The sequence below is a fragment of the Dreissena polymorpha genome, chromosome 3 (genome assembly GCF_020536995.1).
Source record: "Dreissena polymorpha isolate Duluth1 chromosome 3, UMN_Dpol_1.0, whole genome shotgun sequence".
Lineage (NCBI taxonomy): Eukaryota > Metazoa > Mollusca > Bivalvia > Myida > Dreissenidae > Dreissena > Dreissena polymorpha.
In genome coordinates this window covers 127,668,991-127,677,113 of record NC_068357.1, presented here as the reverse complement: position 1 = coordinate 127,677,113, position 8,123 = coordinate 127,668,991, and the positions used below count along the sequence as shown (strand labels likewise).

General features: G+C 32.8%; 1 protein-coding gene across 2 annotated transcripts in view; it reads left to right on the top strand.

Annotated features, from left to right (window-relative positions):
* The first annotated feature begins 3,375 nt into the window (after positions 1–3,375).
* Positions 3,376–8,123, top strand: part of LOC127871395 (ATP-dependent RNA helicase TDRD9-like) — a 108,075-nt gene continuing 103,327 nt past the window's right edge. The window contains exons 1-2 of one of the 2 annotated variants that reach the window (XM_052414300.1): positions 3,376–3,603; positions 7,048–7,319. The gene's annotated coding sequence lies outside the window, so the exon portion shown is untranslated. Of the gene's footprint in view, positions 3,604–6,938; positions 7,320–8,123 lie in introns of those variants that run through there. The other variant, XM_052414299.1, reaches the window with a different exon arrangement.

The window sequence follows — 8,123 nt, the reverse complement described above, 5'->3', positions numbered from 1 at the left end:
TCAGTTGACCCCTGAAGCGCAAACAGTTTTAACCACGGAGACATGCTTTGAGGAAACTTAGCAAAGAACCACTATATGGTTGGCATGCAACGCAACAAACCATAGGGCCTTGCGGTTTCAGAGAATGATTATATTATTTATACTTATAAGCAAAACAGTAACCCCTAGGGAGGGCAAATTTTCTGCATGATTTGAACAAACTTCAAAGAGAACCTCATAACGATGTTACACACCAAATATTGTAATGTAGTCATGCCTCTTGTGTTCACATCACATATATAAACATTATAACTCTCTCTGAATATAAAATGAAATGCAGCACGTTTTTATAAGTCTATAACTCACGGTTTCTTAAATGAAATATTCACATTTTATGTACTAGAACTTTCACTACACAAAGTTTGGATCAAGATCAATTCAAGCGCAGTCTGATCAGGATCCAAAGTGTTCGCTTAACATCTTTAGAAGTACTGACTGAATGACAATTATGTTGAACAATTTGGATCCTGATCAGACTGCTCTTTTGGAGCCAAAATGGTCGCAATCGCCCTAAGGTCCAATTTCCTGTTATGTGGCTCATTTTTTCTCATGATTGATACAAATTATCATGATATAAAGCAAGTCTGTTGTATATTAAAGGGGCTTGTTCACAGATTAATATATATTAATAACTTATGTTTTTCTTATTAAATATCAGCTAGAAATGAAGTCTTTACACTTACTTTGATATATATGTGCATGTTAGTACTTAAAAACACGTTTTATAACAGTCTTGTACAGCCACTCTCACCATCGACGAGGTGTTTTCCTCTCTAAATATAAACTCGCACTTTGCAATCAAGTGACGTAATGGTCTAAATTTATACGCACTATACAATCACGTGACGCGCTATGCTAAACAAAAGAATCGTAAACAATATGGCGGAACACGGGTCTTCAAATATGGAAAGCGTAAGTAAACATGTTTTTATAATGTTAATCTTTGTTGTTCGTAGTTCTTTTTGTAAAAGTAGGTTAAAATATAGAATAATTAATAAAATTATTCATTTTTGTTACATAAATATATGCAAACAAAGCGTCAATACTCACTCTGTCATTGAAAGTCTCGAGACAAATGACGCCGAGTTAACTTTAAAATAAATGTTAGTATTCTTGTAAACAATTATGATTCATCATCAGTAGCCTTAGTGTACTGTAATAATTTATTTTAAAAAACACACCATTATGGTACTTGTTGTAATATTCTCCTAATTTAAACTGGCTTTAGCAGAGTTTTTTAAAAGTTTTACGGACGTTTCGTTCCACTGCCGGTTCGTCCCGTCGATATTTGTGTTGAAAAGGGGTATCTGTTTTGTCAAAATAGTAATGTATAGCCGGATAGATAATGATATCGTTTAGCTGTGAATCATATTGGGAAACGTTCGCATCTTTGATTGTTACCTCTGTGCCATGAAAACACGATATTGTTGTTTTTCAAGATTATTTATTCAGGATACAGTTTTGTTTTAGCTAAATGTATTTCAAGTAATTTCATAGTGTAATTTATTTAACGTTTTAAATATAAAACAAGGGACAAAATTGTCACAAAACCAGGTTTTCATTGTGAAAAAAAAATCTGATAAAGGGAGAAAACTCAAACTGAACTTTTGAAATGACCAAAAAAAATTAACCCCCTTTGTAATTTTTTTTTTTTTTAAATCTATTTTTAGTCGTGGCGACCTTGACATAAGAGATATTGACGTGATTCTTTCGTGCGACACACCGTCCCATGATGGTGAACAAATGTGCCAAATGATTTTAAAATCTCACAATGAATGACATAGTAATGGCCAGGACAAGCTAATTTATGGCCATTTTTGACCTTTGAACTCAAAGTGTGACCTTGACCTTGGAGATATCGACGTAATTATTTAGCGCGACACACCGTCCAATGATGGTGAACAAATGTGCCAAATGATTTTAAAATCTGACAATGAACGACATAGTTATGGCCCGGACAAGCTTGTTCCGCCCGCCCGCCAGCCCGCCAGCCAGCCAGCCAGCCAGCCAGCCAGCCCGCCCGCATTCGCCAATCTAATAACCAGTTTTTTCCTTCGGAAAACCTGGTTAACAATAAACAAAATTTATAGTGAATACATAAAAGTACTAAAATAGTAAGATAATTTTGCTTGTCATGACAAGGCATGCATGTATCCAAAAAGTTGTAAAAGGCTGAGCGTATGCTGGGAATTTTCTCATTTTTTTCTTCAAATTTTATGAATCCGCTCAAGATTGTATGCTCCCTAAGTGTTGAAGATAATATATTGCATAATAAGACAAGAAATATAACAGTGTTTATTTACTATTTTTACTAGGATACAACCATAGTTAAGCAAAGGAGAAGTGCTCGAAGAAGGGTCCAACCACGAAAATCTCTAGACTTTGTTACTTTCCAGCAACAGGCAGAAGAGGTAAGATTGCGTTGCTGCATTTTTTCAGTTGATATCAGTATATATTGGAGAATATTGAAATAATGTGAAGATAATGGTGTGACATACTCATACCTGATGAAGTATTTGGAGAAAAAGATCAATATATGTGTCTCGTTCTGAGAAAACTGGGCATAATGCATGTGCGTAAAGTGTCGTCCCAGATTTGTCTGTGCAGTCCGCATAGGCTAATCAGGGATGACACTTTCCGCTTTTATGACATTTTTCTTTAAATGAAGTCTCATCTTAGCAGAAAACCAATTTAGGCAGAAAGTTTCGTCCCTGATTACTCTGTGTGGACTGCACAGGTTAATCTGTGACAACACTAAACGCACATGCATTATGCCCAGTTTTTTCAAAACACGACTCATGTATATACATATATATATATATATTATTTTTTTTTTATTTTGAAATAATTTTGATACAAAAAGAAACACAATTCAACACATTTATTGTTGCCGTAAAACAAATTCTCTGTATGTAAAACAGGATTCATCAACTTCAACTGCAAGTGATGAGTCTGGCTCCTGGAAAAGGGAAGAGAAAGAGTGTCAGGGGCTGGCAAAGCACGAGGAGGGAAAAGAGGGAGCAGAAAAACAAAGGGGCAATGCTTCGTAGAGATGAGGAAGAAAGACTTGTGTTTCTGCATGAGCAAAGAAAAAAACAGGCGGATGTAAGTTATAATTTTGAACAATGCTCGAACACTATATTATGTGTACATTGAAATTTTTCACACACAAAAACCCTCTCATAAATAATAAAAATGTGTTCATGAACAATAAGCTTTTCTATAGGAATGTATCATTTCAAGTAACAAGATAATTCAAATGTAAATGTTCAAAACATTTTATTTTATTAAATTTAAATGCAGAAATATGTTTTCTAGGATATGATAGACCACCTTAGCTCTGTAGAAGCAAAGCAGCTTTTGAAGAAAATTTCTGCCAGACAGCCAGCAGTAATCCTGGATGTGGCAGCAATGCTGTCTGCAAGACAACCAGTGGAAGACCAACCTGGACCATCTTCGGACCAACCTTCTTGGTGTGTTTGCAGCCATTGCCCTATGATGGACCAAGACCAGGACAGGATTTGTTGTGGCATAGCCCCACAATACTGTATAAGCCAGAGACCGGTATGTTGTTGTTGTTGTTGTTGTAGAATCTTACCCATTTTTCATGTTCATTTTACTGTTTGCCAGGTTGACGGAATTTATATGTATCAAATATATTGATACATTCAAAATGCAACGGAAGAACAGCACGGACACTGGTAGAACTTTGGAAAACGGAAACGCAACGAAATGAGGAAATTTCACATAAAAGATGGGGAAACAATGAAAAATGGCTTTCAAAATACGAAGAAGAATTCATTAAGGAACATGAAAATAAAAATCCATTCTTTAAAAAACAAGACTTCGTAAACAAAAATCAACCCTCTTCATATGCGGATGCTGTCCGAAAAAATACCACCAACTACCAAAATCTGAAAACAACATACAACTACAACAGTCAAGAAAGAAACACCAATAAACAATATTCGCAAAGAAGAAACCTGCAACAAAATCAAACAAGCTGTTTACAAAATATAGATGTGGAAAGTATTGTAAGAGAAGTTCTTTTAAAAATTAATAATACCAACATCCAATTACATAACAATTTCCAAAGAAACAATTCCACTTTAAACAGAAGCAATATAAGAGATAACACAAGGTCTTCATACAGAAGAAACTATAGAAACAACAACAATACGAGCGACGACATATTGCAAGATAACGACGACAAACCAAGCGAATTTAACGTTGATTTTTTAGAAGGAGGCAGGGAGTGGAGCAGTCCGACATAGAAACTTTAGGTAACCTAGCTGAAAATTCAAAATTATTTACAAAAATTTACAATTTTTCAAAAAGATCATTATCTCAAACTGAAATTGACGTCTTATTGAGGGGTTTTAAATTTACACCAACACCTAAATATAAAAATGATTCTTATGATCAAATAAAAGATGTGGATGATTTTCATAGATCACTTAGGCTTAAAGAGTTTTTTAATAATAGTGATCATAATAATACAAACAATTCTATTGTAAAAAATCAAACGTCCTTTTATCCACCTAAACATAGAAATAATACACTAGACCATTATATAAATGTTACTCGAACACTTTGCCTTCAACATTCTCAAATGGAAAATGACACTAAACATAACATATCATTAAAAGAAAGAAAAGCTATAGATTTATTAGCAGAAGACAAACCATAACTATTAAAGAAGCAGATAAGGGTGGCGGAATTGTTATAATGAATACAGACTTTTATAGAAGAAAATTATTAGCAATGTTAAATGACGTTGAATATTATAAACAAATCCCTGATAATGGTAGTCAAATAACACTTTCAAAAATACGCAATTTACTAAAGGAAAATAATAAACTTACTAAACAGGAAAATGATTTCTTAGTAAAATTTGAATGGAAAACAAGTCTATTTTATGGTCTTCCAAAAATTCATAAAAGTAAAATCATTCAGGATGCAATTAAACATAGCAATTCAGAATATATAGAGTTAATGGATCCAGACGATTTAAACTTTCGCCCAATAGTCGCTGGAACTAATTGTGAAACAAGTCGTTTAAGTTCTTTATTGGATATCTTGTTAAAACCGTTTGTAAAATATGTCAATAGCAATATAACAAATAACATAGATTTCCTAAAACATATACCTTCACAAGTTCCAGAGTCAAGTACATTAGTATCATTTGATGTAATTAATTTATATTCTAATATACCGCATACTCTTGGTTTAGAAGCTATTGATTATTGGCTTCAAAAATATCCAGATTCGGTTAATGAAAGGTTTTCGCAACGGTTTATAAAAGAAGGCATAAAAATAATACTTGAAAATAATAACTTCAATTTTGATGATAAGTACTACAACCAATCTAAAGGGACTGCAATGGGTACTAAATTCGCGCCAACATACGCTACATTGGTAGTGGGATTTTAAGAACAAAAACTATATGCAAGAATTGGATCAATTTATAATGATGAATTTCTTTCTTTTATAAAAACATTTTGGAAAAGATTTCTAGACGATTGCTTTATTTTCTGGACAAAATTTCCCCATGAACTTCAAAACTTTTATACTATTAAGTATTTTAAACAACTTACATTCGGATATCAAGTTTACAATGCAAACAAGCACACTCGAGTTACCATTTCTTGATATATTGATTATAAAAAACAATACTGAAATTAATACTGATATATATTACAAAGAAACTGATTCTAAACAATATCTTAATTTTATCTCGTGTCATAATAAACACTCAAAGATAAATATTCCTTTCACTTTAGCGAAACGGATCTGCACCATAGTTTCGAGTGATAAACTTAAACTAAAACGTTAAATGAACTTAAGCATTCCCTTATTCAAAGAAAATATCCACAATCTATTATAAATACAGGTATTAAAAAAGCACTTTCCATCCCTAAACATAAATTACTTTCAAAATCAACACAAAAAGACAAGAGTAATATAATTCCATTTATTTCAACACAAAATCCAAAAAATAAAGAACTGTTTGGCGTATTAAAAAACAACATTGACATTTTACAAACAGACCCGGTTATGAATAAAATAATTTCAAATCAGAAGATAATAAAATGTAAGCGACAGCCACCTAATTTAAAACGTCTGTTAACCAAATCTTACTTTTCATCTCAAGAACCAAGAGTATCCAAATGTAATGACCCTAGATGCGCCCTGTGTGGTTATATTATTGAAGGGAATTCTTTTGATTTTAATGGCAAAATGTTCAAAATAAAAACTAATATGTCATGTGATATACAAAATGTGATTTATGTATTAGTATGCAATGGATGCAAACAATATTATATAGGCCAAACTGGCGATAAACTTAGAAATAGGCGATCTGTCCATGAACAACAAATGCGAGACCCCTCAACAAGACAGATGCCTTTAAGTAAACATTTAGATGAATGTTCACATAATGAACCAAAATTTAAAATATTTCCATTTTATAAGCTATTTTCGAACAATATTTCAGCTAGGTTAGCAAAAGAACAACATTTTATACATGTATTTAAACCCAAATTAAATTTCATTTAATATTTATTGACGTTATGACGTCATAATTGATATGACGTTATCTCCATGACATTTTGACGTTGTAATATATTGTATTATGCCCTGATGAGCTATGCGAAACGCGTTGGCTAAATCAATATATATTTAAAATCCCAGACACGTGTTTTTTACTTTTATTATATAATATTCACAATCTGGATTATTACATTTTACTTTATATAATATATATATATATATATATATATATATATATATATATATATATATATATATATATATATATATGTATGTATGTATGTTATACCAGTATCAAGAATGTCTCAATTAAATATCAAAAGTGGAGAAAAGTTAACTGGTTTAGTATAAAAAATGTGGCGGTTATGTTCCTTCATCTTAAAAAAATGACAAAAACATCTCTTTATCAAGATTTATCAACGGGTGTTGAGTTTTTTATGTTGCCATATCTTTCAGGAAATGGGATTAGTGGTAACTGATCCGCTAACCCTCCAAATCCAGCAAACATTTAGAAATGATGTGTTCGCCCATCAGGCAGTAGATGTGGAGGACACACATCGCTCAATGCGACATGCGGCATATCGCCAGTACGTACTTTGGATCCACAGACGCCTTCAATGGGATGACCGCAGGACAGTACCTGCCTGTTGTGTTAAAGTCATCCGTGCCAAGTATCCTAGTCCTACTGGAAACTATGCTGGGTTCGTTCCTGGACACGGAATTGGATGGTGATGAGTGTTTGCTCCATAACAATTCTATGCTAGTATTGTTTTTCAGTTTGCTTATTTTTAACTATTGTTTAAACGTGTTGTTGTTGAAGAATGTTTACATTGAAGTGGAAAAATGGTTGTAATTTAAATCTTCAGTGATGCTCCATTGGTAATTGTCAGCTCAGGTACTGCTTAAAAGTATCCCATGTACTGTTTAGTATACTACAGAGTATCCGGGCACAGAAAATATACAAATAAGTACCACAGATTATGGCCAGGTGCTTATTTTCTGTACCCGGGGTACATTGTAGAATACTTAAGCATACACGGGGTACTTTAAAGAAGTGCATGCCCCAACAACAACCAATTGGTCATTGTAAGCTCAGGTTCTACTTTAAAGTACCCCAGGTACTTTTCGGTATACTTAAAAATACAAACACATGGGGTTAGAAAAATATACTGGGAGTATGGTGGGATGCCTTTAATTGTCTTTACTTAAAGTTATACCCGAGCCCACAATGACCAATGGAGATTCAGTGGCACTTACTTTGTTTAATGATGCAATCTATTTTTTTGCATAATAGTGTACATAATAAGAACATTGAGGCAATTAGCCTTTGTAGAAAACATGAATACCAAATGTACTGGTTTTTTAAACAGTTAAATTACCTTGTTCTTTTATTAACAATATTTTTCTTTTGTCAGCAGATGTTCTAAGCACACATAAATACATGTGTGGATAAACCATTCCAAACCGAAACTCAATGTGTACTAATTGTTTTGTTTTTTTTGTTTATAATTTTATTTCAATTTGTTCTCAGT